Source organism: Cyprinus carpio, chromosome B21 (genome assembly GCF_018340385.1).
Source record: "Cyprinus carpio isolate SPL01 chromosome B21, ASM1834038v1, whole genome shotgun sequence".
NCBI classification, from domain to species: domain Eukaryota; kingdom Metazoa; phylum Chordata; class Actinopteri; order Cypriniformes; family Cyprinidae; genus Cyprinus; species Cyprinus carpio.
The window spans coordinates 192,330-203,287 of NC_056617.1; the positions used below are offsets into that span (position 1 = coordinate 192,330).

The following is a 10,958-nucleotide window of genomic DNA, read 5'->3' on the forward strand; positions in this document are numbered from 1 at the left end:
ATGTTTAATTGTATTATTAGTAATAACTGCATATGATTTATATGCTATTAGAATGTGGAAATATCAGATTTATTGATAATCAGCAGTAAAAGAAGAAAGGTTAAGAAAGACATAATACCACGGTACTTTTATATAAATAATTTTATGGTATTGAATGATTACTGTATTCATACACTATGACATTTACATGATGCTCATAGATAAGCCTACTTAAAAGAACTACCAAGGGATAATTACGAAACGAAAATTTTTGTTGCTGGTAGGGTTTTTTTTTTTCTACTTTTATCGACCTTTATTGGTAAACAGGTTACATAAATGACGTTATGATATGTAGTAAAAATAAAGAAAAAAATACATTTGGTTTTTGAGTTGATCTTTAAGCTGTCACACGCGCTGCTTCATCTGCGCATGCGTACTTTTTCTGCTGCGTTGGTGCGACTGTGTTAGCAGGCTAATCTCGGCTGCGCGTTTCTTTTATTATAAACATATTTATCCGCTGTATCTTCTGTTTGCACTATTTCAAACAACACGAACAATGGCGGATCCAAGAATACGGCAAATTAAAATCAAGACCGGGGTGGTTAAACGGTAAGAAGGCTAAGAAACCTCATTTCTGAAGTGTGCTAATGTCAACAGGGTAAGGCCGCGGATTCACCGCGCCCCTCTACGGGCATACGCCGCAGAAGAGTGTCCTCATTAGGCAGAAGCTGTAAATACAGACCGGTGCTCTGGCAGCTGCTGTAGCATTGTCCAGATGCTGAATACTCCGGTCACTTTCAGTGCAGTGAATGCACATGTTATGCAACTCATAAGTGTTATTTGTTGATTTAAATTAGTTTTGTGTGTTTAGTTCATGAGTCCAACGTAATTGACAAATAAATCGAAATGAGGGATTGAATGAAGAATTCGAGGCTGTGTTAATGCCACATTCAATAAATATTTTATACCCTGTCAGGCAGTGTGTGTGTTTGTCTGGCCTATAATTACACATAATCAAGAATGACGTAATATGATTTCTGAGTCGTTTAGAAGATGTAATTTCTGATTATTGAATAAGTTATGTGTGTTTTGTATGTATTATGTATGCATGTGTATTACAGAGGTTATGTGTGTATTTAATGCATTATATGTTTGTTGTGTGTGTGTGTGTGTGTGTGTGTGTAAATGGGTCAAAGGATAGACGTCGAATTTTAGTGTACGCATCAAATGAAATTTACAAAGGTAATTTTATATACATAGAAAGCATATTATATAATAAGTCAACAATAAGTTTTGTGAAAATAAACTGTCATGGGTGAAATAATGTTCCATTGTCATTCAGTGTAAACAAATATTATTTATCTAAAAATAAAACGTGCTTATTTTTATCTGTGCTTATCAAAATATATAAAAGAAGTGATACAAAATTTTATTATATTTTAAATTATTAAAATCTTGCCTCTTGCTGACCAGTGGTTAAAACCTAGTGGTTTATGAATAGTGCCAAAGACTGATGAAGATTTAAAATTACAATTAAAGAATTTTTGGGGGGACTGTACATATGACTGTGTATATATATGTGTATATATATATATATATATATATATATATATATATGTATATGTGTATGTGTGTATGTATGTATGTGTACATACGTGCATGCATTTTGGTTTTATTTGATAGTTTTACTTAATTTTTTTAATCTAGCATGAAAGTAGAAACTTTGTTGCTTCAGATATGACCTGTGACCTACATATGATCCCATTGACATTGATTATTTTTGGTCTGTACAACTGACAGTCCCCAGTATGAGCAGGACCTTAGAAGCTCTTAACGAATGTTAGACTGGTATTAAAGTTGGTCATTTGTGTTCTGCGAGTGTCTCTGATCTTGCCTCATCCTACCCTCTCCTCACCCCTCCTTTTCTCTTCTCTATCCCCACCTGACTGCTGTTTGCATTGATTGACCAGATGAGGGCCTGATTGAGATGGGCCTGTTTGATAGGACTGGTAATGGAAGTGTGGGAATGATTCTCAGTGGGATTGAGAAAGAGAGAGGGTTAGGAAACAACTCTCACACCATGCCAACACAGGAGACAACATCGTAATGAGTCGTGCAGCAATAAGAACCGAACACTCAGCCTGTCAAACTCAGCTGATGTTCACATGAGGGACCAATCACGTCTTGGTGTCTGAATTCATTTATGCTGAATTTGCTTATTGCGTGGGCACTGTTGGTGTCGATTGATGATTTTATGATGGAACATTCCCGCTGTCAGGCCCAGCAATGGCAGACACATTGTTCGTGTCTCTCAGACATGTTCCTTCTGGATTTCCCATCTGTTTTTTGCTCTCTGTGTGGATGGTCCAGCCTTGGTATCGATTAGAGCGGTGCGAGCTGCTTTGTTTTCTTTCAGCTGGGTCTTTAGGTTCTATAGATTTGTCTCAGATTTCTCTCCCCATGAGAGCACAGGCCTCTGCGGTTCACTCAGACTGGGCCTTCTCGGCTCCAGGTCAGATAATTGATTTTGTCCACCTCTGAGCGCTGTATTGCTGAATTGCATTTCTTCATTTGTCAGGCCCATGAGGTGTGGGCTGCTTGATGGTCACATGGTTGACTCCGTTTAAGTCGGTTTGTGTTTGCACTAGCTTCACTTTATATCTTCACCTGCTTTTGGCCCATGGGTGATCATTTTTGTTCTGTATGGTCAAATCTTGTCTGTTTTTTTATTTATTTATTTTTTACAATGAAAGCCAATGCTGATATGAGGATAACATGATGGCTGATAGTGTCAATATTGGATAAAATATTTTTTGATGTTAAATGCAATCCTATCTGTTTAAACACCAAGGCTTCTTGGGATATTGTGAACGTGGGGAATATAATGTCCAACGGTCCAACTTTTGACAACAAATTGCAGAATTCGAACTGTAGAGCATTACGCTATCAGTGCCAAGTTCAGGTACAATTCCAAAGGAATATGTGAAGTGATATACCTTGAGTGCAATTTAAGTCACCTTGGATAAAAGTGTCTGCCAAATGCTTAAAATGAAAACTGTTAATATGCTTTATCCATTAACAATGTTTTCAGAAGGTTACAGGAACTGACATAATCAGTCAATATTATTTAAAATCTTGAAATGGCCGATTATCAACAGTTTGATTAAAAATCATGTATTTTTTTTACATTAATTGGTTAACTGTAAGCAGGAACGCTGCTGGCCAAATGGGTGCCCTAAGCACGATTGTACTGTTGTGCCCCCTCCCTCAAATATTATGAAAGTTTAAAAAAAAAAAACACCTACTTTAGGGCTCAAAATAGAACTTTAATAAAATAGAAAAGTAAATTAATAAATTGTAATTAAATTGTATTATTTACAAATTACAATTGTAGCTCTAGACAGTTAATAGCCACAACTATGGCTATTACTTTATTAATACAGTTGTCTGATTTATTTTATAGTCTCAAGCATTCGGAAATCACGCAAAAGAAAATTAAGCCGTTTTACTATGATTTGATAAAACCATGGTTAATTTTTATAAGAGTTGTGATGTCCACATGTTTTTTGTTGAAGAAATTATAGATACTTTGTCATCTATAGCAAAAAGGTTGCCAAAAATGAAAGATTAAGTGGATATTTGAATTAAATGTTTGGTCAATGGCCTATTAAACAAGAATATGATCATCCTGTAAGTGTAACAGCAGCATTACCAGGCCTTTGGCTCTCTTTGCAGGCATTTGTAATAACATGTAATGTTGAAAAACAAAAACGATAGACACCATTAGAAAAATTGTAATTGTTTTACTGGTTATAATGGAACTTGTATTGGTTTTACTGGATACTGTAATGGACCCTGTTGGTCTCTACTGGTTATTGTAACCACTCTAAGTTCGTCTGCCTTGGGAAAGCTAGCGTGTCTCCAAAATAGTGATAACACTCGTAGCCACACTGTTGTGCTGCTGGACAGTTATATTAAATGACATTGTAAAGTGGTCATCCTTTCCACCAGTGACTCCTGTTCTCTCACTGTTTGGTGATGCAGGGCCATGGAGAGTTATCCTGAGGTGACGTGTCAACATGTTGTAAGACCTGGTGCTGCAGTACATGGTGCTTGTAATGTCAGTTAATTACACTTTCAGGTCAAGCTCCTCTCATACTGCTACATCCCTGAACTCCACGTCTTCAGACGCCTCCAGGGGGTTCCTGAAATGCCCTATGAAGCGGTCAAGATCTCATGCCAACTCAATAGTGTTCTCTGCTCAATCTGAAGCATTTAGTCCAAACGTCTCACAAAATATCAATATATTCATCCTGTAAAGAAATTAGCTATTTTACAGAATTTTCTCTCCATCTTTGACAGCCGGATGGTGTTGGTCTAAAAGAACCACCTGCCAATTTCACATCTCGTTGTCGTCGTCTCCATCCACTGTCTCCATTCTACCCTATTCTTTTCTTCTTTTTGGTGATGTATTCCAGTCATTGTTTTCTGGCCTAGCTCAGCGGATGCACTTAATAAAATGACAGACGTAATTTGCTTTTGTCACTGGGTCTCGCCGCTGGCCCGCCGCCTCAAAAATACAGTATTAGAGGGGAGAGAATGTGTGTGTCGAGTCTAATTCTTTTCTCTATTTTCCAGAGATATGCTTTTTCCATTAAGCTGAAGGAAGCAGCCCTGGCAGCCCCATTTACAGCTGCCCAGCTCCGCCCCTGCTATAAGCAGCTCCCACATCACCCTGCAGAAACAAGAAATTAACATCAGCATGACACTTTTTCATTAGCCTGTCCCTCACTTTTATTAGAATTATGCTACACCCCAATCTTTCCACCCCTCCAGCTTCCTCCCTGCTTGCACCCCCTCTCCTTTTCCTGCGGTCTCATTTTTGCGCGCATGTCAGAGAAAGCCTTACCTTGAGCATATGTTGAGAATTGCACCAGGGCGTTGTGATTGAAGTCTGTTAAAACCAGCGTAATTGACGTAAAATATGACATATTGTCGCAGGCGGAGACGAATCTTACAGCACGCGGCCCGGGCTGGCAGTATGTTTGATTAATGGAGAAGTGTCTCCTGCTCTCTCTCTCTCTCTCTCTCTGTCTAACACACACACACACATACACGGCTGATTTTATGAAAAATGAATTCCGCAACGCCATGTCGTCCCGACAAGCGAGCAGGCCGCAGACGGAAAGCGGCTATTAGCTAGAATCATTATCAATAGTGATATTTTCAAACTCCATTACGGCAATCAGTCTGCAAATTTATTCAGTGCGTTTAGTTCATTTGGCCATAATTGATAAATAATCAAAATTTATCAATGTACTCGCTCTGCGTTTTCACTAACAATCAAGCAAAAGTGGCCCATTTGCCACCTGACTTGGTCCAAATTAGGGACTAAATTGATGATCAATTAATCCTAGTAGGGGCAGTACAGTGTCTTTGTGAGTGTGTGAGAGGGAGACGGAGACAGATGCAGTTAAAAGACAGATTAGCGTAGCGATCAGGAAGTAGCTGATGCAGTTTAGTGCAGTGGCTAACAAGCATGCAGCGTTTCTGAGATTGACAGTAGATATCTTTAAGAAAGAGGAAGACGACAAGACTTGGCAAGGGTGTGTTTACAGTATGATAGTAGAATATATAGCTGGGTGTTTGATTAATGGGTTGAAATTTTGTGGGGAATCTTTAAGAAGTGTGTTAACATTTTGCATATGTTTTGTCTGAGTGTGTTTTACCATTTCATGTTGTTACAAGTTCATAGAGTTCAGAAGTTTGGGGTCATTTTTGGTAAAATATTAGTACAATTTAAAATAACTGTTTTCTGTTTGAATATATAATGTAATTTAGTCCTTTACATTTTATTATTACTGCAGTCTTCTTCAGTGTCACATGATCCTTCAGAAATCATTGTAATATGCTGATTTGCTGCTCAAGAAACATTTCCTCTTATTTTTAGTCTTGAAAACAGCTGTGCTGCTTCATATTTGTGCAGAAACAGTGGTAAATTTTTTCCCCCAGGATGAATAGAAAATTGAAAAGCACAGCATTTTAGTGACATTTTACTGACTTAACTGTCACTTTTGATCAATTCAATGATTAATAAAAGTATTAATTTCTTAAAAAACAAAAATCTTACTGACCCCAAACTGTTAAATGGTAGTGAGTTTCCACAATATTGCCTGCATCTTAGTTGTCATCTTTATGTTGTATTATGTATATCAACCTTACTAAACTATACTTGCATTTTTATTTGTGTAAAATGCAATAAAAAAGGTTAGTAATGTGAAACGTCAAGACATTTGAAGATGGTTGTCTGATTTTAGGCACTTAAAAGTAGTTTATTTGTATTTTGAGAGATCTGCAAGTTAGCTAGTTGTTTGACTTCATAGGGGTAAATTCTTGACAGCATCGGACGGACAAATAAGTATCGAATTTTTTTTGAGTAACACACCTCTCACTATCCTCATTCTTGTTTCTCTCTCTCTCTCTCTCTCTCTCTCTCTCTCTCTCTCTCTCTCTCTCAGTTTGGCTAAAGAGGAGGTGTTGTACATAAAGGAGGCAAAGCAGCAGGAAGAGAAGATTGAGCGTCTCAAGGCAGAGGCAGGAGATGAGTATAATCAAGAAACAGGTAAGAAGAATAAGCTACCTGAAACAACACCTGCCCTGTTGAGAAACCTGATTAGACTCACTCATTTAAAGGACCATAAAAGAACTATGTTTGGGGTCCAGAGCTGATGAATAATGCAGCATTAGGCAACTCCATTCAGGGATTTGTTGTCAACAACAACAAAAAACTTTAGGCACCTTACATAAACTCATGATGGTAAATTTTCCACTGAAAACATATTTATTTAGAGCTTATTTTGATATGGTTATAAAAAAGATACCAGCCAGCTGACCAGAAACGCTAAAGTCAATGTTAGTCACATTTGGCATGTTGAAAGAGACCCTGGATTTTAGCGCATTCAGACTGTAAAGAGAGTAAGTGATCAGTATTAATATCTGAACGCTACACTGCCAGTACCACTTGGTTGTTCTGCTGTGTAAAAGGAATTGCTTTGGTATTGGTGGAAGAGACAGAGCTGATTTAAGTATGGTAGCGCTGTGGGTGAAATCAGGCCAAGTTTTAATGTGCTGATGCAAAATTAATGAAGTTATGTAACTTTAGAGGAGTTTTGTAATTAACAACACATGCTGCTAATTTAGAGGTTCTCAAGGAGTAGTGGCCCATGTTCTCTCTCTCTCTTGCTTCTCTCTCTTCTTCACCTTCTATCTGGAGTGAATGCATATATAGCTCTGTGTAGGGCTGGGCGATATATCTAACGATATGATCATGCGCATCTAGTCAGTAAATCTGGTTCCTTGATTACCGCTAAATCGCCATCACCTGCTTTCAAATGGAGCGGCATTTAATAGACAGAGCCGTAGATCACTGACAAGCTACGCAATATTGCGTTCATTATCCCATATGAATCGCCTTCGATAATCAATCAATGCGATATTGCGTACCTTGTCAGTGAACTACGGCTCTGTCTATTAAATGCCGCTCCATTTGAAAGCAGCTGATGGCGATTTAGCGGTAATCACGGAACCAGATTTACTGACTAGATGCGCATGATCATATCGTTAGATATATCGCCCAGCCCTAGCTCTGTGACTAGTTCACATAAAATGTACAATTCTGTCACAACTTACTCATTTTCATATCTGATGATAGTCTTACAAGTTAGATACTGATGGTGGGACCAAGAACTTAGAAACTCACTCAACAAGGAGTTTTCTAGTGAGCTCCTTCAAATGCTTGATGAAGTAATGCAGACATATAAAATGCTTTCTGAGAATAAGAGAGATGTTCTGGGTTTTTATGTGAAATAAGTCGTCTTTTTGTTTTGTTATAGCACAGAGCCAGTAAAATCTCTTAAACGTGTCTTTAACAGATGGAGGTGTTGCAAGAGTCAAGAATGATGATCCCTGACTGCCATCGTCGTTTAGCCATAGCCCACGCTGACCTGCAACAACTGCTGGTGAGAATATGAAACACACACACTGTTTCAGATGTTCACCCACCTGAAAGGTTTGAACTCAGTGGCACTGTTAATGAAATAGTTGCCCAAAAATTACAATTTGCTCAAGATGTCCTCACCCTCAAGCCATCCAAGATGTAGATGAGTTTGTTTTTTTGATCAGAACAGATTTGGAGAAACTTAGCAGTACATCACTTGCTCACCAGTGGATCCTCTGCAGTGAATGGGTGCCGTCAGAATGAGACTCCAAACAGCTGATAAAAACATCACAATAATCCACAAGTAATCCACACCACTCCAGTCCATCAATTAACATTCCATGAAGTGAAAAGCTGCACGTTTGTATTAAACAAATCCATCAAGATGTTTACATTTAAAACCATCTCTTCTGTCCAAAATATGAGTCCATAATCCATAGTAACGATTCTTTTAGTAGAAAAGTCCATTCCATGTTGTCCTCTCACATCAAAACCCTCCCAACATATTTGTTTAGAACTCTTTTAAACTGTTTTCACTTGTAAACGTTGCTTGCTCTGTGCATATTTCTCCCCTGATTCAGACGAGATTATTTTTTTTTTTTTCACTATAGTTTGAAGTTAATATCCATGTGGTAGATGTTTCTTAAAAACACAAGATGTTGCTTCACAAGATGTTAACACTTGATGGACTGGAGTTGCGTGGATTACTTGTGGATTATTGTAATGTTTTTATCAGCTGTTTGGACTCTCATTCTGCTGGCACCCATTCACTGCAGAGCATCCATTGGTGAGCAAGTGATATTATGCTAAATTTCTCCAAATCTGTTCCCATGAAGAAACAAACTCATCTACATCTTGGAAAACCAGAAGAAGAGTTTGTATAGTGTGAATATTGTACAGGAGGACATTTTTGTGTCTAGGCATCTCCCAGGTTTTTGGATCAGTGTTAAGCACAGGGCACCTTGACATGGCAGGATTATGTGTTCAGCTGAGACCATGTGCCATCCGCTTCCTGTTTGTTGCCGTATAGAGGAAGTAGACGATTACAGGGGCCACATTAATTAACAGCAAACAAATCTGTGATCTCCGCTGTGGCAGCTCCTGTTTGTGTGAGTTTCAATAAAAATGTTTTTTAAACCCTCTACTATTTTGTGTCAGAGAAAAACTTACAGCCAGCCACAGCTGCAGCTCAGTGAGGCTTCACACACACTCATTTCAGTTCATTAGTAATGTTGTCACGGCAATGGCCTCCATAGAAACCGTCGTCGATCGATTAGCATTGATATGACCTACTCCTCTCACTGCCTCCATTACATTTTCACACTGTGTTACGTGTGTGAGTGTGTTTGTTTGTCTGAGATGTGTGTGTGATTATCTGATAGGTTCACTGAGTGGATTAGCTGTTTTTGGTGATGTAGTTAGTCCCTTTCATTGTGTTGCTGTGATCTGATTTACTGACTCCAACTGAATGGAAAACTCCCACCCTGTAGACTTGAGCAGTTAAAAACCTAGATGGTTATGTATGTAAGTGTAAATATTTTGTTAAATGTTTCATTTTTATATTGAGTAAATTTTATGCAGTGCAGCCTTGAAATCTGAGGTTTAGTCTAATTACATTGTTATAATTCATGATTTAAAAAAAACAACACATTGTGATCAGTTCATTAAATTCTGTAACCAATGCTTTGAATTTATTGTAAGTTACTAGGGTTGTAAGATGCATCATTTTCTTCTTTTTATTTGTTCATTATTCATATTTAATTTCAATTAACAAAATATTACTCGTACTCATGAAGACTTCAGATTGGATGCAGGTAATGACTTCAAACCGTTTTTATTTTCAGGAAACGGAAGAGGAACTGGCTGAAATGGAAGAATACAAGGAGGCTAGAACTGTTTTAGATTCAGTCAAGCTGGAAGGATGATGGACGCAAACGAATAAACACTCCCAGACGCTAACGTACACACTGACATCCCAAGTGTCCATTCCATTTGTTCTGACCTGTTTAGCGTTTCAGAAGCAGTGCGATGTGTTTACTGATTGCTTACGTTTGCATTTCAATTTCAAATTTTTGTATTGTTTCATAATTTAATGACACTTTTCTTCCTAGCCTTCTGTGATCACATATACACAGTCATTAAATAAAGTTTCTTTTTTACGATTTCAAACCCTTCTGTTCTGCCTTCATGCATATAGTTATTGAATACTGTTGTTTTTTTGTTCAGCTTTATATCTTCAGTCCATTATAGTATGTTACTTTTTTAGATCATTTCACATTTATTCCTGCTTCAGGTATGTGTGACTACACAAAGCTGAATTAATATGTAAAACAGAAGCCTTTATGTTTTGATATAAGATGCCATATGTTTCCCTTCTCATAGGACTGCAGTAATTAATGCAGAATATGAACCTGGATGTCAGTCACATGGACAGGCTTTGCTTTCCTGCATGCAGAGGGAGAAGGGTATAGCATGAAAAAACTAATATATGATGAGAATATATTTCCAGCTCTCCTAAAAGGACACTGACCTCCGCTGGCCAGATTCTCTCATGCAAGCATGTGCACACGGCTGCTTTGACCTATTTGCTGGAGTGACAAATGCATATTCTGCAATTTTCAATATAATTACATCATTTGAATTCAGGGTGTATTTTGTAGGCTATGAATGTCTGTCATTTTATATTAGCTATGAATATTAGATAATGGAGGGCCTATTTCTGATCCTCTGGTAGAGATTGCATCAAGCTTTTCTCAGATATTACACTCCGTGTTGTCAAGGTAAATGATGAAATTTCCTTTGCAACTGCTTACTGCTATCTAAAATGCATTTGATATCATATAGTTGAGATTTGTTTTTTACAACTTCAGTTGTCTTTATGCTTATGTATTGCTTTCTATTTAAAGTGACCCAAAAACTATTTGGACAATCAAACTTAAACGTGAGTGTATATTGTTGCATTCAATAACAAAAGCAAACATAA

At 37.7% G+C, this 10,958-nt stretch overlaps 1 pseudogene; it reads left to right on the plus strand.

The window, feature by feature from the left end:
- The first annotated feature begins 397 nt into the window (after positions 1-397).
- Positions 398-10,144, plus strand: LOC109045344 (annotated as a pseudogene).
- The last annotated feature ends 814 nt before the right edge of the window (positions 10,145-10,958 follow it).